Raw genomic sequence first — 24,078 nt, 5'->3', positions numbered from 1 at the left:
ATCACCAAACACTTCCCCATAAATATAACAACGTCTAAACAGAAACATGATGTAACGTTCCTTTTCATTGCGGGAAGGGATATTTTTCCAGCGGACAAAAAGGGAGCATAACTCTTGGTGACAAGCGGACGGCATTCACAAAACTTCAATTAAGTTGAACAATTAGAAGATCTCGGGCCGCTGTGATTAAACCCCTGTTTTCTATCTCGAACAAGCGTTCAACAATGTAACAGAGAGGGGGAAAGCTGTTTAACATTCAGTGAAAAACATGAATAGTGTAGAGTTAAATAGATTACCTTTAATCACGTATTAAAATAAAACAAAATCTATGGAAAATATCAAAAAGAAAAGTCCTCTTCATTTGTTAATTTACTAAAAAAGTTTAATTCGTAGTTCATTAAAGAGGTTGGGCAAGGCGAATGTAATGAACCGTTACTAATTATTTGTAAAATTAAAATATTTTAAGGTAAAACAAAGGCTAAGGAATCATAAAAAATTTTGCAGAAATCATTAAATATAAAACAAATACATCTTGCAAGAAAACATGAAGTTTTTCATTGTGTTGTTGTTTAACTTGTTAGGTTCTCAAGCGTGACAGTTTTAACCAAACAAAACCATTTTTAAAACGCTCCAACATTTCGTTGAACTCCGAATTCATTCTTTACACCCCTTTATATATGTTTAAAGCAGAACATCAAGCTAATGGTGGAACGCCTTCAACACGACATCAAGTAAATAACAGCCATCCAAGCTCAAACCGTCTACACTGGATAAACGGATAATGCAGACGATATACTTTCGAGAACATTCGGTGAAATTGTTCTTGGGATTTGAACATTATTTTATGTGCTTGAGAAAATTACGATAAATTGTAGAATTTAGGACAGAAACAAGGACGCATTTAAATGATTTTTTTTCGGTAGTATATTAAGCTAATGGTTTCAAAATCTGTTACGACTATTTTCGATGAAAGAAACGATGCAAAATGCATTTTAGGAATGGGTAGTATGATTCATATTGGCTCATAACTGTAGATAGCGAAACTTAATATTTACTAGGCGAAAGCTACACCTAGTTCCTCGTTTCATCCGACTCCTTGAACTCAATACGGAAAGATTCCTTCCGAAGCAAGCACATTTATAGAGATTGAATAATAAATAAATAATTTCAACATAGTATCTGATCGCAGTTGTTTATTCTTAATCAAAAACCATAATATAAGTAATCGGGTTGAAGCACTAATGATACTATTGACGCGTAGATACTATTTCATTCACAGAATTCATTGACTGGACGAAAACAATAAAAACTCAATATTTAGGGTAAGTTTTACCAGTCTTCTTTAAAATTACATTTTACAATTAATTATTCTTTCCGTAGATGTAACTTAAAAGTGTTAATTTCGAACAAAATAAAAATATTGTATTATGTAATAAAAAGTATTTTTAAATTAATTAAATTTTTTAATTATAGTACGTCGTAGAGGCAAATTCCCACTTATACTCAGAAATACACTTACTCATACATCATAATATTATATTATTCACACTAATCTACAGTAATAAAAAATCAACAATATTCGATATTCATGAATGATTTTTCGCACAATGTTAGCAGAGTAACAATGAGTATGTGGTTTAATTTATTGACAATGACCCTACATTAGAAACACGGCCAGCTGATTTTGAAAACAAACATAAACTCAACATATTTGTAAACAAGTTTGTATACCACGTAGCGAAAACACCAAAATTAGCTCTCATACATATGTAGGCGCTTTTTACATTATCCAAAGCTTTGTTTGGAACAAAGGGAGTGTGCACGTTGCCTTAAGTACGGTCCGTATAACAGTTCTATTCAATTTTGGTAGTAGTGAAATTATGCCAACTACCCTGTGAATATGGTCCTTGAATTTTCTCCGTCGTCGGACTTTGTCAGCAGACAGTCGTTTATCAAAGTAAAATCGTTCGATTTGATTCCAGATTTTACCTATGTGCAGAATATGCTTTTGGTCTTATCTTTTATATATGTTTTCCAGGCTGTTTTAAATATGGGAGGTATCATTGATTGATTCTTTACTAACCGAATTTCGACCACAGCAGCCAATCTCAACGAAGATCAGCTAAATACACAGGAAATATTATAGTGCACAAGTGTGTGCGCAATATACAGGTGCAGTCTCTATTCTTTATCTCATAGTCCAGTGAGACTGGAATCCGAAATGACCGGAGAGAGATCAGGCGCAGGATCAACAGTTTTACGTGCATTCGCAGGTACTGGGGTAACACACCGCCAGTTTCCTGACTCCGAGCTGCGACAGTATTTTTTAAGATGGAAAAACCCAGTCAATTATTTTGGGCCCAACCCTAGATCTGAACCTAGGAACTCAGCGAGGTAGTTGTACGAGTCCCAAGTATAATTACAACTACGCCATTGAGGTAGTCATAGCATAGAAGAGGAGATCTTCAATACATTTATGGGTTCAAAACTAAATGAAAAATTTGTCTCCTCGCGATAGCAAAACCTTTATCCTTGGATTACTTTACCTGGTTATAACGGCACAGTTACCTTGCAATTCTGTCAAGCATTGATCAAATTAAATTTCCGCTTCGGCTGTCTAGATATTATTTTTTAAGACTTAAGAGATTGGGAAGAGGAAACTTCAAAAGGCGAGGGAACAGCCACGATCAAAGAAATTAAGGAAAATGTAACTGGGATGGAATATTGCTATTGCCCGTTGGGTTTTTTAAATGGCATTTGAGGTTATGAAAAAATGAGTCTGCACGGAATAATTTGACTCAAATTTATAATTAATTTGTATTTTAATTATTGTTTGTATCGCATCGTTTTGGGCCTTTGAACTGCCATGACATTTGTATGCGACAAGAGAGGTAAATATTGTAAATAAGTCTATTTTATGATTCCCAATTGGAAGAAATACGAATTATGAATGTCGCTAGATTCCGATTCCAAGACAAATAAATACAAAATTTGCATTGCATTCACGTGAATGCAACATCGAAAGGAAATACTTGCTGTGGATATAATTGAAATAGCAAAGTTATGTAACATTTTAATAACTAGCGATTGAACATCGTCCACACACAAAGTTTTTAACAGGTCGTGAAACCTAAGAAATATTTTAAAGTTTTGTACCGAAACTGAACTCTTTAGAGTCCGCCTTGCCGGTCAATCGCATTCGCATGCTATTATAAAACCATTCGACTTAAAAGGATGATATCGGACACAGATTTCAGACTTCAGGCTGTTAAAGAACACAAAAAATACCAATATAACTCTGCCCTCTTCGAGATTCGAACCTGGGACCTCAAAGCAATGTCATACCACGCCCGCAATAGATATATGCCACCGGAACAGTCATCTTGGGATTGAGCACTCATGGCTGCACCTCTGTCCATTCGTTCGTTTTAAGATAATTATTGGTTGAAGAATTAGAATAGACTATAAAAGAAGACGGGCTCTACAGGGATAGTCTCACATCTTGGTGAGATCGCAAAGTATGCTACATACCTATATAGATATTTTATCGCGTTAATTTACAAGTTTTCTTTTTTATGGCTTAAAGAGACCATTGCCCCGAATAATTGACATAAATCTCAACTTGTTACTTCTACGCGTTCCTAAGAAAAAGGATCTTGACATGCACATAGACGAACTACAAAGTGATCCTCTAAAAGTACCTTTTGAGGCACGGAACCTTAAAAACCAAATTGTATGTTCGTTCACTTCAATTTACGAAATATCTAGAATCCACGTAAGAATACCTACTATAATCTTCAAATAAGGAGCCAAGCCTCACGTATTTTCACAGGACATGTAGTTTCAAGAAATTGCCAATCACGTAGGCTTTCTTTTTTTTATTCCCTTACATCCTATATAGGTAAATTGTATACAAGCTTTTATTAGCGTATTCGCCGGCATAGCTGTTATTACCTGAATAAAAACTCTACAAAACCATGAATTTTCCAGAACAAAATCATCTGTAAAGTTTCTTTCCCGCGAATTAACTATTCCTGTGCAAAACATATTTCAAAATTAGAGCATCGGTGCTATAATAGAGCGTCAAATCAAGAAATAAAATTTGGAATTCGTATTAGTATTTTTTATATTAACACTAGCTTTTGAACGCGGCTTCGGCCGATAAAAATCCCGCTATATAATTTAAAAAGTATGCTATGTCTTTCCCAGTCTTAAACTATCTTCATACCAAATTTCATTGAAATCCGTTTAATAGTTTTAGAGTCAATGGAGTTTATAGAAACATGTGGCGGGGACTTTATTTTATAATATTATGTAAGAGTAAAATGGATAGCAAATGTAATTATTCTTCTGAAGTGGTCAAATGTTTCCTTTTTTAAAAGCTATTTTTGTAAATTAAAAGAACATCTTTCCGAAAGCCTATTATTGGACGGAAATTAAAGCCATTTAAAATTGTATACAAACAATTTCCTTTCATCAAAAAGAGAAGCTATCTAAATACATTTTTTACGTTAAAACAATATTTATAAACATAAAAAGGTTAGATTTTTTTTCATGTAAGGAATCAAGATTATAAGACAATACATTAGATTTGTTCCAATATATGTGGAAACCAAACATTACATCGAGAACAAGGAAAAATCTTCTGTATCACAAAGGAATTGAAAGAAATAAGCCGACAGTAAAGATTTTAGTGTACTATAGAAATTTGCCAATAAGCAATTGTGACTTTTTCTATTTATTTTTATTTGCACAGAAATATACGACCTGTTATAAGTATTACTATGGGTGACATTTTGATAGCATTCCTAAGTTTGTGTGTGTGTGTCTGTTTTTATGCCTAATTTCTCAACATTCATGTACTCATATATTTTAGTAATAAACTTTCTACATCATATATTAGATAACAATAAAAAATATACCCAAGTGTGTATTCAGTCCCAAAAAGATCACGCCACGTATCCAGCATCACCTTAAACAATGTCGTACAATGGCGCGCTTCATAATAATATTATCATATTATTGCGCAAAATTGATTTTTTGTACGTGTACGACAAAGTGACCCAGCTTCACCTGATAGTAAGTGGAGTGGGTTCCAATGGAATTTCGACTGACAAGAAATTATTACCCTTCGGAAGTCGACAATTATGCCGTCTCAGTACCAGATATACACGGGCTGATCCCGAAACGCGACACACTTACGTGGGCCACTATGGCGGGTTTTAACAGCTAGTGTACGGTGGTCGCTATTTGAGCGAAATTAAATATAGATCCTACCGCCAACATGTCCAGAGATACATCAAGTCATGCCCTGAATTTTCCCAAAATATAGCGTTATTTTCACAGTCTCCACGTCGAATGTTGCCTTACGTATACGAGACTTATTATGTTAATGCATGCAGAATCTCTTGTTTAGCAAAAAGGAATATCTTCCCCCTAGCGGCTGCCCCAATAGTCGATATTCGGAATTTCAAATTATAACACTATTCATGATTGTAGATCTTTCAACTATTTCATGTTTATCGATAACTATTAAACGCTATTAGTAACAGTTTACAGCAATCTTTGTCTTACAAACTATAGTTATGATATTACTTTATTCCTCCAAAAGATTTGCCCCGGCAAGCTTCAAAGATTTCAAATATTTCAATTTTAAGCCAATTGTATTGAAAGGGGTGCTCCAAACTTTCATACGCTCGACAAAAGTCGGCGTGATATCGAATGATATGCAAATACGTCTCCGAACAGTGAAATCCAATATGAAGCAATAACGATAGGAAGTTTTGTAAAGTTGCATCGAAGGCTGAAACGAAATGAATGCAATATTTCGAATCACTAGATTTTCGCTCCTTTATCGTTCAAGGAGTATTGAATAAACTGCATTACCTAAACACAATATTAGTACATAATATTTTATGATTATGTAATATGTGTACGTACTTTGTATGTATTTTGGAATAAGTAGATATGCTAGGATGTTTTTTTAGTTAAATAACTACTATAGAGGAAAACATAAACATTAACTTACATAATAAAAATACTATTACTATAACGCGTAAATTTCTGCTAGGAGTATTGTTTAGGTGAATATAAATGTTTCCTTGATAGTTCTTGTTTCATAGAGGTGATAGCCTAGTTTGTTATGGAACAAACTACCGAGACAATTATCCGCAGGTTCAAAACCCAAGCGACGTCTGATTTTTCCAAAATTATGTGTGTATTCTTTGTGAATTATCGCTTGCTTTAACGGTGAAGGAAAACATGGTGAAGAAACCTACATGAAGAAGTTCTCTCTAGGAATTTTAAGGGTGGGTGAAGTCTACCAATCCGAACTAGGCCAGCGTGGTGGACAAACGCCCAGTAGTAGAGAAGGCCCGTGCCCAACAGTGGGACATCATATAATAGGTACAGGGCAGATATATATTATCATAAATGTTTCCTGAGTATTCCTAAATTCGAAATCATTTCTGAAAAACAAATATCCAATAACAGGTATTAGTCCATTGAAAAGTTACATTTGGGGTTGCGTTTTTTAGAGGACGCAATTTTATTTTTTTGAAGTGTAGGGGGGGTCAGTCTAAAGCTAAAACCAAGTTTGTGGGGTCGCCACCCTTGTCCCACGGCCGCCATCTTGAAAATAGGGGTTGAAATGGTTTTTACGATGTATCTCTTAAACTATTTATCTGACAAAAAAAATGTATAAACATTTTTGTTGCAAATTAAATTCTCTACAACTTTGGTCTAGTAACTTTTGTCGTAGAACTATAAATAAAAAGTTATAAGCGAAAATGTTAAGAAATTCAATGTTAAGCAATGTCCATTGCAACGTCATCAGAAAGTGTGTTTATAAGGTTCATAATACTTTTTTTGTACTCTCATTAATACCCAGATACCCAAGGGACCATTAGGGAACAAAAGAACATCTGCCTGCTATTATTATTATTATTTCTAACCTCTCTTATTGTAAGAATAGCTGATAATTTTGTGTTGAAGTTGTCGTAAGTAAGTTATTTATTAGCATTTTGACTTTTAAAAGTCTTTTAAAAGTCAAAATGATAATAAAAAAAAAAGTAGTTTTCACTAAAGTTAAAATCGTGTCTAAAATCATTCGAAATCGTCTTCATAATTAAAAACAGAATAAAATACATCCGCACGTACAGAAATATGTAGCACAACTAAAAGATATAAGTTGAACGACAACTTCAACACAATATTATCAGCTATTCTTACAATAAGAGAGGTTAGAAAGAATAATAATAATAGCAGGCAGATGTTCTTTTGTTCCCTAATGGTCCCTTGGGTATTTGGGTATTAATGAGAGTACAAAAAAGTATTATGAACCTTATAAACACACGTTCTGATGACGTTGCAATGGACATTGCTTAACATTGAATTTCTTAACATTTTCGCTCATAACTTTTTTATTTATAGTTCTACGACAAAAGTTACTGGACCAAAGTTGTCGAGAATTTAATTTGCAACAAAAATGTTTATACATTTTTTTTGCCAGATAAATAGTTTAAGAGATACATCGTAAAAACTATTTCAACCCCTATTTTCAAGATGGCGGCCGTGGGACAAGGGTGGCGACCCCACAAACTTGGTTTTAGCTTTAGACTGACCCCCCCTACACATCAAAAAAATAAAATTGCGTCCTCTAAAAAACGCAAGGTAAGGCCTAAAAAATGTAACATTTCAATGGACTATATCCAGACTACTAAATCTCAGTGTGACTGAAATGAATTTGGACGTCAAATATCAATCCATGTTTGTGAATCCACGTTTATTTGTTCCAAGTCTGACATTTTCGCCTCGCACGCAGTCTGACAAAGAGAATTCGGCTCCCTTTTTGTATATTCAATGTCATGTTTTAGTCACAAACTTTTAATATATTAGTCAACTATTGGTATTAAGTACTTGTAGACTGGATAAAATATTGTTTTAAGATATCTTACTGTATTTATAAATAGATCTATAAATTAATGTAGTTTTTTCAATCAATCAAATCATATCTATCAATCTGAATTCTAAAATTCTTAACATTAAAATATACTAATACAAATAACCAGTTTAAGACACGTTAAACTAATCACTCAAGGATAATGTTGCGTCCTATTAGACAAATAATTTTAAAATAGTAAGAATGGTTCTAAAAAATTGCACGTTAAAATTAAAAAAAACAATTAGCTTTAAATGTACCGTAACACCAAAGAGTTTTAAAATTATAATGTATATTATAATCTAAGTGAGTACCTATAAATAATATCCACATACGTTATTTTATTTTTTTATAAAATAATTTGGACCTATTCACTTCAAATACATTTAGTGAAATAAAAAAAAATATCCGTAGAACAATGGGTATAAGCATAAACAGAAACAATAGAAAACAAAAACTCCTAACAGAACATTTATAGCAAACTTCTGTTTACAATTGTTAGTATTTTGCTTGTACACGTTTCACAGGCGCTAACCATTCTACACAAGTGGCGCCAGGAACGTATTCAGGCGCGTATTAGGGGGCGAAATTACGCTACATAAAATGAATAAAAACAATATTATAATACTTGTCGGCTTTTTTGCTATGGTTTCAGGAGTGTCTAAATCTGATTTAAGTCTCCTTCAACATTTAAATATGAAAATCTTGTAAAATTATAACTCACCACATGTACTCACAAGGTGAATAGGTACCTAATCTACTAAAAACTCGAATAACTAAGGTGTGGCCGTAATGACTATTTTTTTTCAAGTGTACCTAAATCTTATATCATGAAATTAACATGTCTTAAAAAACAGACCTCATTGTTATTTATTGTAAGCTTTACACCAACGGCATAGGTACCATAATGTTAAGCCACCTAATACGTCATAAATACTCCCTCAAATCCGTCCTCACGTCCCATATTTACAAAGGTACCAAACTAAGGGTGCTCACTGCGTCTATTTTTAAATTCTCACTCCAGTGCACTATTAAAACGTACACCGTAATATAAGGCCACGGTAACACAAAACAATTTCCCGAGCAATTTCTCTACGCCCCGCGCCCCTTAATTTGTTGCCGGGCAAAAAATGAGTGCACCGCGTGTCTGGCACGTGTTGTGGGTTCTGTATTTGCACCCGTCGAACATAAAATCTGCTTATGGCATGGGGCAGCGATAACATAAACTCTTTGTTCGAAAAATCGTGAATTTGACCGTGTAACCACAAAAGTAGCTGAACTCAAAATTTCAAATTCTGAATTCAAAACAAGTTCCAAATTTAAAAGCATCTTTAAACTTTTATATTATTAACAAACTTTTTTTTCACTTTAATAAATGTCAAAGAGTTTGTTTTAGATAAAATAAGAAATAATGTTTCAATTGGAATCAATGTTTTGAATGTGATTACTTTTCTGGCTGACTGTACATTGGTTTGCTGTACAGGATCTTGTTTATTTACCAAGGACTTTAGTTTTAAACAACAATATAAGGGGACGAGGAAGGTGCTCCTCCTGATCATCGCTATTAGTATAAAATGAAGTCATAATTTATCTACTCAAAAATTAAAAAAAAGTCTACATGACAACAAGTTATTGATTAAGAGATATAAAGATGCTAAATCATAATCCCCAATTATTTCATTGTGCTCCAAACCGAGTGGCACGGGCGCAGGGATGGAGGAAGCGGAGTATACAAAAATGAAACAATAAAAATATGCACTTAATGGCATTTCTATTCATTAGAAAAAATAACAGACTCAGCCTTAAAAAGTCTAAAACGAATAAATTCCTAGTTGAACATACTTTATTTTAGGGTGGGTTTGAACCCTAAACACCCTATCCCCTCCATTCTAGTTGTGCTCAAGCCATGAGGTGCTTGATGATGGAAATAAACAATTACCACATTGTTCTTGACTAGGCGACAATGGATGCCTACTGGTTAAGGAGACGGAATCTCGTATTTGAGGGACCTCTCTCTCTCTATCTTTGCGTCGTATTCCTCAATATCGTAGGTCGTGACCTTCCTTCTGTATCACTTTCTAACTAACGGGCTTTTTCCATCTGTTGGTGTCTTCTGTAGTGTGGAGTGCGCTGTAAACTATACAGAGGTCTACCACCTGTCAATTTGGTTATATAGAAATGCTACTTGAAAAATATACAAATATTTGACTGGTAAGTCACCATCCAAAAACGACAAATAGTATAAATATAAACCTTTTTTCGTTTTACATACCGAAACTGCCAAACGGTATGCTAAAAACCGTCAGTTCTTTATTTCGCGGTAGATTGCAAGCGCTCCTTGGAAAATACCTTATAAAGGCGAATGTTGGAAGAAATTCTTTTGGAAACAAGCGCAAGAGTGAGTCGAACATTTTATGGAATATTTTATAACATAAAGACATTTTTTAAATGGTTTCAAACTAACACAAATATTTAGCTTTTTATATACAACTAGCTTTTTCCCGCGGCTCCGCCCGCGTTATAAAGTTTTTCAGGCTAAAGTTTTCCGTTATAAAAGTAGTAGTTTTCCGGGAGCCTATGTTCTTCCCAGGGTCTCAAACTGTTTCCATACCAAATTTCATCTTAATACGTTGGGTAGTTTTTGAGTTTAACACGTTCAGGCACACAGATGCAGCGGGGGACTTTGTTTTATAATATATTTTTTAGAACTTTTTAAGAGGAACAATCCCGTCATACATCATTGTTGCATAACTTTAACCGTTTACGCAGCGCACGCAACGGAAGCTCTCAAAACTAATAATTTTTCCCCGTTTTTGCAACATGTTTCATTACTGCTCCGCTCCTATTGGGTATAGCGTGATGATATATAGCCTATAGCAATCCACGAATAAAGGGCTATCCAACACAAAAATCATTTTTCAGTTTGGACCGGTAGTTCCTGAGATTAGCCATTACTGCTCCGCTCCTATTGGGTATAGCGTGATGATATATAGCCTATAGCAATCCACGAATAAAGGGCTATCCAACGCAAAAAGAATTTTTCAGTTTGAACAGATAGTTCCTGAGATTAGCCATTACTGCTCCGCTCCTATTGGGTATAGCGTGATGATATATAGCCTATAGCACTCCACGAATAAAGGGCTATCCAACGCAAAAAGAATTTTTCAGTTTGGACCGGTAGTTCCTGAGATTAGCGCGTTCAAACAAACCAACAAACAAACAAACAAACAAACTCTTCAGCTTTATATAATAGTATAGATAAAACCATTATGAGTTCAACCTTGCTTGTGTATTAAGATATGTTAAAACTTTTGATCTAAATTAATTAATTTTAAACTTCATTTAAAATGCCCATCACATCTGCACACGATTAAAAAAACATTGGGCAATTATTTTTTCATGGAATTTTAAAGTGTTATAAATTTTATAATTAAAAATATTAATGTATAATTTTCCTAAAAAATTTACTAATTTGCTACAGGCAAATCTAAGCCCAAATAAAAAATAACATATTTTTTATATTAATTATTCTGCATTAAGTATAGAGGCACATGTAACGTCCATAAGTTTTGCCATTTTTAAATTCAGTTGAAGCATACGGCATTCTAATAATCATTAACATTTTATTTATTCTTTATACTTTCAGATTTTTATAGATTTTAAGAATACATAGATACCTAATAGAAACTTCTTTAGTTCCTATAGACATAGATAGCCTCTAAAACTACAAACGGGAATATCTTTTTTCCAAGCTTCCTACAATAGTAAACTTTAAGACAAAATTCTTCAGGGATTCGAATTACCTATTTGCAAAATTTTAATCGCTTATAGAACACAAACTGTAAAACAAAGAAAAAAAATGGGACATCGCTATTGTTCTTTAAATCTTATAGATATATGTATATTGTATGAGATATGTATATTAATGCGCGGGCATTACGAGACATATGAAACAGGGTGACAAAGACAGTCTAGTGCTGAAACAGAGATCTATAACTCTTTCTGGCTGGTTGCTATCTTCTGATTATAAGCAATCATGAAGAAATTACTTCCTTGGCCAACTTGGAAATCTTCTCTTACTTATAAATCAACAAAATTACTTGCACCTGTTGTGTTCACACTCGGCAAATTTTTAAATCTTCTGAAACTAGAATAATTGCTTGAATGTTCCCAACGTGATGAAAATATAAGCATATTCCCTAAGAAGCTTAATGTATTTCGAAATTAAATTAAAAATACCGCCTCGCAACATGACACGTTATGAGGGAATATTTAACGAGAAGTTACGCGATTTTCTTTTACAGAATATCTCGAGTGGAATTACTTACATAAGAATTTCTGTATTCATAAATTAGGCTTGCAATTTGCCTTACTCGTGTTAGGATATATTATATATCCGCTCGGATAGCGACCACTGTACACAAGGTGTTAAAACACGCCATAGTAGCCCACGTACGTGTGTCGCGTTCCGGGATCATCCTGTTTATAACTAGTTCCAACAGGCCGGCGTGATTCTGTCGACTGTTAAGAAATCATCTTTCGTCAGTCGACATTCTATTGGACTCCACTCCAATTACCATCAGGTCCGGTGGGGTTACTTTGCCGTAGAGATATTAAAAACAAAATGATTTAATTATTATGTCTATTCTAAATAATTTGATGATGATGAAAGAATTTGATATCAATAGTTTTCTATATAAATCATAATAATAAATAGGCACGGGCCGTCTTTACTACTGGGAGGGAATAGACCTTAGTAAACCACGTTGGCCTAGAATGGGTTGATAGTCTTTACATACCCTTGAAATTCTTATAGAGAATTTCTAAGGTATGCAGGTTTCCTCACGAATCCACGATGTGTTCCTTCGCCGTTAAAGCAAGCGATAATTCACAAAGAATACACACATATATTTTTTTAAAGGTGACCTGTGCACACCCTTTAATTTTGAACCTGCGGACTTCGTCTCGACAGTCCGCATCGCCGCTTTAGGTTTCTGTGTATTTATCTATAAGTATCTATGTATATTTATTAATATCAATAGATAACTGAAAGTGCTTTAAGATCGTAATATTATATGTTTTTAGTTTCCTCGATCTATACTATGTTATTGTGACTAAGTTTATAGTCGTATGAAATCAACTTCTACTGTATGGTATTAACAACTCCCAGCAAACTCTCCAATCTGACTCGAAGAGGTATCTCAGTAAAATTAAATAAGCCAACTGCAAATAACTTTGTGCGGTTAGTTTCTTTGATACGGACAGGCAATCCTTCTAAAAGCAGTCTTAGACGCTATGGGATTTCCTTTTTGCCGACATGGAGTACCAACACAGTGCAACGTAGTTACATTGTTCACTTTGACTGGAGAGTCGAGGATGAAATGCATTTTAGAAGATTTCCATAGCGCTTTAGAGTTATTAGTACTAGAGTCAAAACGCCTTTTTACAATCGTCAACATATGCTATCGATAAAACTAAAGCTAGGGTACGTACTGGTGGTAGGTCTCAGATATGTGAGAGTCCGCCTGGGTAGGTAAAACCGCAATGTATATTTCTGCGGCCAAGCGTGTGTAGGCACTGTTGTGTTCCGTTTTGAAAAATATTGTAGTCAGTGTAAATAATAAGACTAACATCTCAAGTCTGTAGATGGCGAACCCAATGGAATACCAAACAATACTTTGTAATTCAAGGAGTTGGACGGTGTTTCTATTGTACATGGCCGGTGGCATCGCTTATCATCAGGCAAACGGCAAACTCCTCTTGTCATTCAAAAATAAAAACAATCATTCTTATGTTAACGATTATAAAAAGACTTGGCTTGATGACTTTGCAAAGGCTACAGGTCAGTCACACAATAAGATATCGACAATGCGTATTCGGAAGTTACTCAAACTGATGGGCGATGCAGGAGTATAAGAATCATATATTATTAGGAAATTAATCAGCACATTACTCACACCTGTAGACCTAAACATCAAGCAACTAGTCGTAACAAAACAAAACTTTACGCAGTATAAATAAAAACATCGTTGACCCTAACTAGAAGAAGGCAAGAAGATGACGATAATACTAATGAGACTGCGACTTTGGTAAGCATAAAATAAAACGAAATGTAAGTAAAAGCGGAAAGTAAATAGTCAAATAAAGGTAACTGTTGACTCAGTCGGTTTGTCGACCGCGAAGCCGCGGGCGAGGGCGCCTTCAGAGTATTAAATTCCATCTCGCTTTATTTTCATAGATACTAGCTTTCAATTCACACTTTATATTCCTCCTATTGGACACAAATAATATTTGTATGTCGTGAACTTATAGGTGAGAGAATAACGTTAGTATCATGTATAGCAAAAGTGAGTTTTCTGAACATTACCAGTACTGGAATTGTAACTTGTAAAGGACTCACTTCTGTTTCCTATACTATTTATCTTTAGTCCTAAACTATAGTAGAAAGCTGAAGAATTTGTTTATTTTAACGTGCTAATCTCAGAGACTAGTTCGAATTGAAAAATTCCTTTAGTGTTGGATAGCATTTATCGAGGAAGGCTAAGTGCTATATAACATCACGCTAAGAACAACAGGAGCAGAGCATCAAAAAATTGGTAGCTTTCCAGAGCTCCTGATGCGAATGCTACGCAAACAGTTAAAGTTACGCAAAAATCATGAATGATGAAATTTTTCGTACCAAAAGTTCTTAAAACATAATATAAAGCAGTCTCCGCCGTATATTTTTGCCTCTCTGTGCGTAATAAACTCAAAACTACCCAACGGATTTGGATGAAATTTAGCATGGAGATAGTTTGAAACCTCAGGGAGAACATAGGCTACTTTCTATCCCGATAAAATATGAAGCGGGACTTTTAATATTTAAAATTTTAACCGGAAATCTTTTCCACCCTGGCGTACACAATAATAATAATAGCCCAGTATTATATACTGTCCCACTTCTGGGCAATGGTCTCCTCTACTATTGAAAGGGAAAAGGCCTAGTCCACCATACTGGCCGAATGCCGATTGGTAGACTTCACATACCCTGAAAATTCCTATAGAGAACTTCTCAGGTATGCAGGTTTACTTGTTATGTTTTCCTTCACCGTTAAAGCATACAATGATTCACAGATATCTTTAGAAAACTCAGAGGTGCGCGCCCTTGGGTTTTGAACCTGCGGACATTTGTCTTGGTAGTCCGCTCAACTACCTATACTATCGCCACTTTTATATGACACCTAACATATTTGACGCATTGTGGTAGTGGCACCACGTCTGCTTACCCCGTACAAAGGTAAAGTGATAATATTACAAAGTCAAAGGAAATGTATACGTACATAAAATTTCCACAAGTGCAATAGTTCATGACAATTCTAACCAAAGGAGCCACAGGACTGACATATCAATGCCTGTGGTATCGAATTGGTAACAGGAATTAGCTAATAGGAAACCAATTCCGAATTTAACATGAGAACATCTGAAACCATACAATTCCACATCTAAGATTTATGTAGAGGTTGTACGATTAACCACTAGCTTTCGCCTGCAGTCCTGCCCGCGTGAAAGTTTTACCGGAATAAATATTTTCCCGGAATAAAAAGAAGTATTGTAGCTTATTATTAGCAAAAAAACATCAAAATCGGTTCAATAGTTTCTGAGATTAGCGCGTTCAAACAAACTCTCCATCTTTCTATATTAATATAGATACATTACTGTCTTCAATTAAAATCATATTTGCATAAAATTTACTTGTGTTCAAATGACCACTCACTCACACATAAAAACGTAACTAGTGAACAGTTTTCGCCGTGTGTATATAATATTGTTTAATGAGTGTTTTAGTTATCATTTTTTGAACACTTTCTTCTTTGTACATCAAATATTTTATAAGTATTACGTATTTAGTTTATATTAAAGTTATTATTTCTAATTAATATTTTTTTATCAACAAGTATACACCGCCTCCTACAGCTCGTTATATTTAGTCTTTCACCATAGGTCCAGCTTGTCTGGAAGATGTCGCTTTTTAGCGATAAAACCGCCTATTATTGCATTTATTTTTCTATTAATCGTATTCCTTTTGCTATATACCTTGTATGATAAAGTGTTTTCTTTCAAATAATTTGAGAGCCAAAAAGTAAAGTATTGCTTAGGTTAATCAATTATTAAGATATGAATTGCCAATTTGAAGTTAATTTAAAATCTACGCCGCCATTAAGGCATTCATACTCTGAACGGTTTTAAATGAAAACCGTGTAGAAATATTGTTCTTTAATGAACGCGATATTTCATTTCCCGGCGCAATGAAACCTTGTTCTTTTTTTACAACCATTAATATAAAATTACACTTGAGGAAAATCTGTGTTCTCTAACCAAAGTTCCCACTATATTGTGATACTTTTACTGAAAATGAGATCGTAGATTCGATCTTCGGTAAAGTTGTATTTAGTTATCGATTTAGCCTAAACGTTGTATAACGTTGTAGATTATTTGAGTATTATAAACACCGATATATATGTACTACGTACTAATTTTGACGTTTCGTTTCGTTCACTGTGTTCCACTGAATTGAACTGCAATCCATTCAAACCTAAAATGTTTTAATTAGCAATTGTAAAAAGTCATTAATTCAAACTAACTTTAGTATGACAACTTGTGATTGTGTACGGATTGGCGCTCATGATATATGAACTCGAATGTAAGTGTAATCCTAGATTTAAATATAAAATTTTAGTCAAATAAGTAAAATATTTTTTTGTTGAAGTGAATAAATAGGTTATAGCAGTAACGTATTGGTTGCCATTTTAGTTCAGATTTTGAACAAATAGTTTATATGGACGTTCGTGTCTATTGCATATAAGTTCATGATTATAATTGTTTTTTTTTTCAACCTATGTAAAGTAAGATTTCACGTAATGATCGAAAATATTAGCAAAGTGAAGATGCGGTCTTTACATAGCTGTCCACCATTTTGGGAATGTAGGTGAGAGCGTCAACTTTTTTCTGTCCACCATTTTGGGAATGAAGGTAAGAGCATTATTTTGTTTGTGTACGGACACGACAAAAATAACCCACTGCACTTGATGACGAGCGGAGAGGAGTCCAGATAGAATGTCGACTAACAAGAGAATACCTCTCGCTACAATTGTGACGGCTTGTTGGAAGCGGATATGTACAGGCTGATTCCGGAACGCGACACACATCGTGGGCCACTAAGGTGGGTTTTAACATCTTGAGTACGATGTTCGCTATCCGGGCGGATTCTTAACTTAGCATCTGTTAGTGGTAGTATATATTTATATCTTATTGCGGAGATTGTTCAAGAATTGTTAAGATCGCATATAGATACATAACATAAAAATCTTCTAACAAAATTAACAGAAATATGTTTGAATATAATATAATAAAATAAAATGTTCTTAGTAACATTTAATAGTTATCTTTTGCACTAATTAAACAATGATAATAAAATTACAAAGCATTTTCTGCTGTGGTCGCATTCAGCGTTCCGTTCTACACAGAAAGTACACACAAAAGCAACCTATTGTAATGATTTTACTGTTTTATTTTCATACCGTTTTGCAATTTTGATTAGCACGTAAATTATATTGAATTTTAACTCCCCCGCAGAGAATTGAAGACACTAAAAATTAAACTAAATCCTCTACGCAGTGTTTAGAAATTTGTTGCGTCAACCCCAAATTGGAATAGGATATAGGGTCGATAAAAGATAATCTATCATCCATAATAATCCTAAAATTGAACAAAATGATACGTGACAATATCTGTCCATTATAATTGAAATACTACTATAATTTACTTACTTTATACTGCTTCTAAAATAAAGACTTAACTGGAAAAAGAAAAATAAATCCGAGTGGGGACAGACCCGTGGACCCAGAATCATTTATTATAACTTGAGTGTGCTGTTCAACAAAAAAACTTACTTTATTATAGTTTTGTTCTTTCAGTACCTGGTTGCATTAAGTTAATTGCTTGGATAAAAATGTTTGACCCGTATACTATATTTAGTTCCTCTTGATCTAGTGGCAGCCTATATGGTCTGTTTACAAGAAGGTTCTAGATTCAAATCCCAAGTCAGGCTCTATTTTATGAGGGTTTAAAATTAGAGTATAACTTATCTAGCTACAAAAATCTTAATGAAAAATTTAAATACCTAGTAGTATTAGAATTAAGAAAAAAACAAAACATTTTTGTTTCCACTACGTTTAATTAAATATCTGTAATCAAAAAAGGACTTTAAAAGCGCACAAACATAAGACTCGTTATCTATATTTCATAAACATCAAGCCAAGAAAACCTTAAAAATGGCATAAAACTCAAGTCCGAAACATCTAACGCCGGTAACAGATATTAAAAACGTTATTAAATGTACTCCTGAGTGAGTCTGTATCCATTTGTAGCAGTACTTTCATTAACAAAAATGTTTCCGTAAAAAACGTAATAAAACATACATAAAGTTTTCATTTCAAACAGGAACGCAGACTCTTATTTAATTATTTGGTTCGGAGCTACTTTTCAAACACACGTTTTTATAAATTTTTAGACTGAGGATTAGAAGGTGAATATAAACTTCGAAGCTAGTTTTCAAATAGACATTTTAATGTATATTTAGGCCAAGGGTTAGAAACTAAATAGGCTATTTGACTATGTTTAATTTTGTGCATTTTTTAATATGTAACAGTAATAAGTACAAAAAAGAAGTCCTTCTGAGAAAAAAAGCATTAAAGTTTCAAATGAAATAAGGAAGTAATTAATATTTCTAATATTGCTACATGCACGAGTGGGCTCGAAGAACACTGCACCAACTAAAGGTTTATTAGTATAAAATGCCTTCGGCATTAATTTCTCTTTAATATTTTATACTGTGTATACAAAATGTAATAAATAAAATAAAATAAATAATAATATAAAAAAAATGCAATTCTAATGTCGTATATAATTTCATAAAACGTGTCATCAAATCAAACAAAACATAAAGTTGAACTGAATAATCGATGACCCTAAGTGCTCTTCAACTCTTGAAATCTCCCGATAACCGACCCTTCGAACCCTTAAATTTTATAAAGCAATTTAGAACTGAACAGATACGGGATTTTTAGATAAAACCCTATCTTTCCGCAACCGCTGGACGTGTTTTGCTGCTTGAGCAATACTTGAATGATTGGAATTCGACAATTCTGATTTAGCTGAAATAAATTTCTCGTTATAAATTTCTTATTGACGTTATTTTGTACTTAGGTTTGTAATAGAAGAGCAGAGATAGTTAATGTAATTAAATGTAATTATTGCCCATGAGCGGTGGGTGCTGCTTAACATCAGGCGGATCACTCGTTTACCTACCGAAGCAAAAGCAATATTTAATGTAGCCTTTGAATCAGATGACACGCTGATAAAATTTATACTAATATATATAAATGAAAAAGTTTGTGAGTTTATTTGTAGGTGTGTAGGGGCTAATCTGAACTGCTACCAATCTTGTAAATTCATTCACCACACGCAACTTTATTCTGAGTGCTATAAGTTACCTTATATCCCGGGAAAATATATGTCGCCGCAGCACCTCGTTATTCGTTGAATTGGTGAATTTCCGGAGCGATAGTGGCGCCATCTATCATTACATCGAGGAAGTATTAGAAGAGGAGGGAGGTCGACTGCTGTCAATATAAGGACCGGCCGAACAACGACGAGCAAGAATCTTGTAGAAGTTTTTGTACGAGTCTTATTTGGACGCTCGAACCGAGCACATTGTGTATTCCGCTAGTGTTACTATGCAGTAAATTGTTAGTGAAGTAAAGAAGTGTTTCAATAATTGAATAACTGTCTGGAAAATAAATATAGACCGGTGATACTTTACCGGTCATGCAAAAAAAATAACCAAGTAAAGAGTTTTCACTCCGACATCAGAATTGGGATAAGTAATCGATGCCCATAAAATTGGATTGTGTTCACTACATACCTACGCTATGTAGCATACCATGCTATGTGTAAGCAACTTCGAATGATAAAATGTCTGCGGGTACCGCGATCCAATTGCTACAGCGTTCCTGTATGGGTGCCGCGCATGGTGTGAAAATTCTACGGAGGCGTCTTGGTTAAACTACGTGAGTGACGAATGGCGGTTGATGCTAACTGGCCTATCGCAGAGTATATTTATCGACGCCTGGAAAGTGTGGTATCGTATGACCCATAACCCTTATTTTATTTAACTACCTTCGTAGCATAATTGTAATGCGTACACAATACGAGTACGACTACTGCGCTGAAGTCCTGGATTCCGAATCCCGGGTCGAGCCAAAAATAATTGTAACTGGGTTTTCCATTTTGAAAATTACTTTACTCGCAACTCGGAGTCGGGTAGTCAGTAGTGTAACAACCCCGTGCCCCGGAAAGCACGTGAAGCCTTTGGTACTGGGCTTGATCACTCTCCGGTCATGTCTGATTGCTGTCTCACCGGATTATTGGCCACTGTGGCAAAATTCGGCTATGAGGAATTCATTCATTAATTAAACACTTATTTGAGGGTAAGTTATTTTCCCGTAATCTCAGGAGAATTAGTTTTACCATGTGTTATTGGAAGTGATATCCGATTTACTTTGTAGGTAGATTTGTTTGTGATGCAATAAAATTGCTGTTGACAAAGAATACTTTGTAATTCAAGGTGCTGGATGGTGTTTTTACTGTTTATGGGCGGTCGTATCGCTTACCATCAGGCGAACGGCAAGCTCGTCTCAGCATACAAAAAAAAAGGGAGGGTTTGAAAAGTCCGACATGAATGAGATTGAGGTCGGAATAGGCCAAACGATGATGCTGTCTTGGTTTTTGTTTTTTTTTTATGTGCAGAAATATGTTCGCGACTCAGGGCGTGCGCAGACGCGCCTCATGCGGTGCGGGTACGCGCATCAGGGGGTGCGGATGCAAAACTACCCGCTCCAGGCTGCGCGGGTACAAGCATCGAAATTGGGAAGAACCTGCGAGAACCTCCGAGAACCTACTAACCTTGCAAAATTGATTTTCTTAGCAGTTCTGCTTATGTAACAACTGTGACAAAACAACGCAAGTTGCTTTGAGTTAAAATTCAATTATTCATTTATTATTTTCATAATGCTTACAACTACACTTTTACAATAATCTATGAGAGTAAAATATCTGGAGTGGTACCTCTGAGCTTAATCATGTGTTACCCTTGTGCTAACCACGGGTCCTTGATGTATCCACATGTGAACCCTGAGATACCGTTGGGACGCCTTGTGGAACTGTGGTTAGACATGTGCTCACCACAGATTCTAAATTGACAAAACCGTGCATTAGGGATGTCTTTGTGTACTGTACTTTACAATAATCTGCGAGAATAAAATATCTGGAGAGTGGTACCTCTGAGCTAAATCATGTGTTACCCTTGAGCTAACCACGGGTCCTTGATGTATCCACAAGTGAACCCTGAGATACCGTTGGGACGCCTTGTGGAACTGTGATTAGACATGTGCTCACCACAGATTCTAAATTAATAAAATGGTGCATTAAAGATGTCTTTGTGTACTGGCTTTACAGCAATAATGCTTTCAAAATAAGCAACATGGGTTGCTCACAGTTGTACTAATAAGAGGAAGTTCTTTCTAATCATACAGAATCAAAATCTACTTTCGAGAATCAACGAGGTCGGTGCCGAGCATGCTGCACCGCCTGTCGGTATGGCCATGCTGGCGCAAATACAACAGTTCATCACATTTTATTTGACCAGTACTCACGTGGAGTGAGCTGTGTCTTTTATACTCGTGAAACCCATGTTCCATATCCAAAGCTATGTTGCTTACAAGTAAATTGACTGAGGTGTACTGTGGAAGTAAACACCTTGGCAATGAGTTTCTGTTACAGAAAGAGAATGACCCAGCGATGCAGAGCACGCATCGCATTTCAGAATGGCCGTGTCGCCGCAGCACCTCGTTATTCGTTGAATTGGTGAATTTCCGGAGCGATAGTGGCGCCATCTATCATTACATCGAGGAAGTATTAGAAGAGGAGGGAGGTCTACTGCTGTCAATATAAGGACCGGCCGAACAACGACGAGCAAGAATCTTGTAGAAGTTTTTGTACGAGTCTTATTTGGACGCTCGAACCGAGCACATTGTGTATTCCGCTAGTGTTACTATGCAGTAAATTGTTAGTGAAGTAAAGAAGTGTTTCAATAATTGAATAACTGTCTGGAAAATAAATATAGACCGGTGATACTTTACCGGTCATGCAAAAAAAATAACCAAGTAAAGAGTTTTCACTCCGACATATATAACAAAACTTTTATCCCGGAACAACTTTTACACGCGGACGAAGACGCGGGCAAAAACTATTTAAATATAATAAGATCTTCGATACCTACTGATAGATTCCCCCTTCTTCTCTGATACACTCATTTTAAGCTAAGTGCTACATTAAAAAAATAATAACAAGTTACAATACTTTAAAAAAATAGGTTGTGTGCTTAGAAATGTTGCAAAAAGCACGACACGAGTCTGTGTTTTTTCAATTGGGATTGGTTGAGATACTAACACCTACTGACGCATTGGTCTCACGATAAACATCAAAATTAAACGACATCGACTTACAAGTCGTGCTTTTTGAGACTCTCAAACTGGATACTGTCAATATGAATGGGAATTATTCGATATTTAAATTCGAAAGTCCTCATATCCGTAAAAGACATCTCAGCATTCACTTATGTCACAAAAAAATACAGTAAACAACTTTTGACCGCGATAGTACAAAGAAATATTTTAAAAAGTTGGCAACACAGGTGTCGTAATACTACGGTATGCAAACGAGCCCTAAAGGGAGGGATCAGTCTGTAACAGGGGGATTAGACACAGTTATTACTCTTATAAAATATTTAATGTAAGATATATTTCCTTTTGCATTTACTGAGGTCTTTTGTTAATATTTGAGAACATTTCTGCGAGAAAACATTCGTTGTGTATGTTAATTAATTCTTGGAAAAAATATTATGAGTGGAAGAATATGAGTGAAAGAAAAAACATTGGTAACTTACATATGCCTAAAGATAGACAGCGTAATGATACGATGAAAATACCTCCTTATATCAAAAGTTACGTTATTGATGGCATCAAGGTAACAGTCACATACGAGTAGACCTATATCACAGGAATACCTATCACAAACTTCAAAAACACACAAAACGCTAACTGGATGATGAACTCCCAAAACAAATTGCAGCTGATCAACATCGATAGTTGCAGTAGTTTGACGAGTTGATTGCGAAATTGGCATAATTGCGAAATAGTTATAAGTAACTACAACAAATTTTAGTCTCACAAGAGCATAGGATACCCACTTCATGTTCGTTAAGTAATTTGAGAAATAGGTATAAAACTACTACAGATTTCCGTTAGGTCTAAAGCACAACATGGAATACGCCAAAATTTTGAATTTCGAACTCGTAAAAAAATATCAAAACAAAAAGCGATTCAAATTAAAACAGAACGTTTCATCATCAAGGATTAATTGGCAAAATTGAGGATTAGAGGTCGGTGAAGTTTTCGCTTTATATCAATTGTTAGACAAGACACAGATTAAAAAATAATTTACTGGGCTATTCGTGTAATTCGATCAAAATGAAAATGGGATTAAAGGATTCCCTTTTAATATTCACAATTGGAATTTGGATTTGATTGTGTGCTAACGAATTGTAGATATTAGTGTTTTTAAACATGGCACAAATTAAAAAAAAAAAGCGCCTGTACTCATACATAAATGCATGCACATATGATCTGTGTGTTTACATTGTACAATGACATTGTAATGTTATTATCTATAGGAATTTAAATAATGTAATTACATTGTTGGTATGCTAAATAAATAAACAAAATACAGTGGATGGTAAAAATATAACAGGCAGCGATGGCTGCCAAAGGGCGTAATTTGTTCATGCTTGATATTACAATTTAAGTCCTCTCGTACCAGTAAAAAAAAAAACAATTTTATAAACTTAGAAAACTATATTTGATATTTAAAAATACCTGATGTACTCGTTGAAAATATTTGTACTAACTCCTCGTTTTTAACTTGGCAACAAATTGAATATATTTGCTATAAAAAAAATAAGCTTTCAGTTCGTAAACCCAATG

General features: G+C 34.7%; 1 protein-coding gene across 1 annotated transcript in view; it reads right to left on the bottom strand.

Moving 5' to 3' along the window:
- LOC115449159 (somatomedin-B and thrombospondin type-1 domain-containing protein) overlaps nt 1-24,078 on the bottom strand; it is a 57,731-nt gene that overhangs the window by 10,171 nt on the left and 23,482 nt on the right. The window lies entirely within an intron of this gene.

Source organism: Manduca sexta, chromosome 9, assembly GCF_014839805.1.
Source record: "Manduca sexta isolate Smith_Timp_Sample1 chromosome 9, JHU_Msex_v1.0, whole genome shotgun sequence".
Lineage (NCBI taxonomy): Eukaryota > Metazoa > Arthropoda > Insecta > Lepidoptera > Sphingidae > Manduca > Manduca sexta.
The sequence above is the reverse complement of the archived record's forward strand: the minus strand, read 5'-3'. Positions and strand labels throughout refer to the sequence as shown.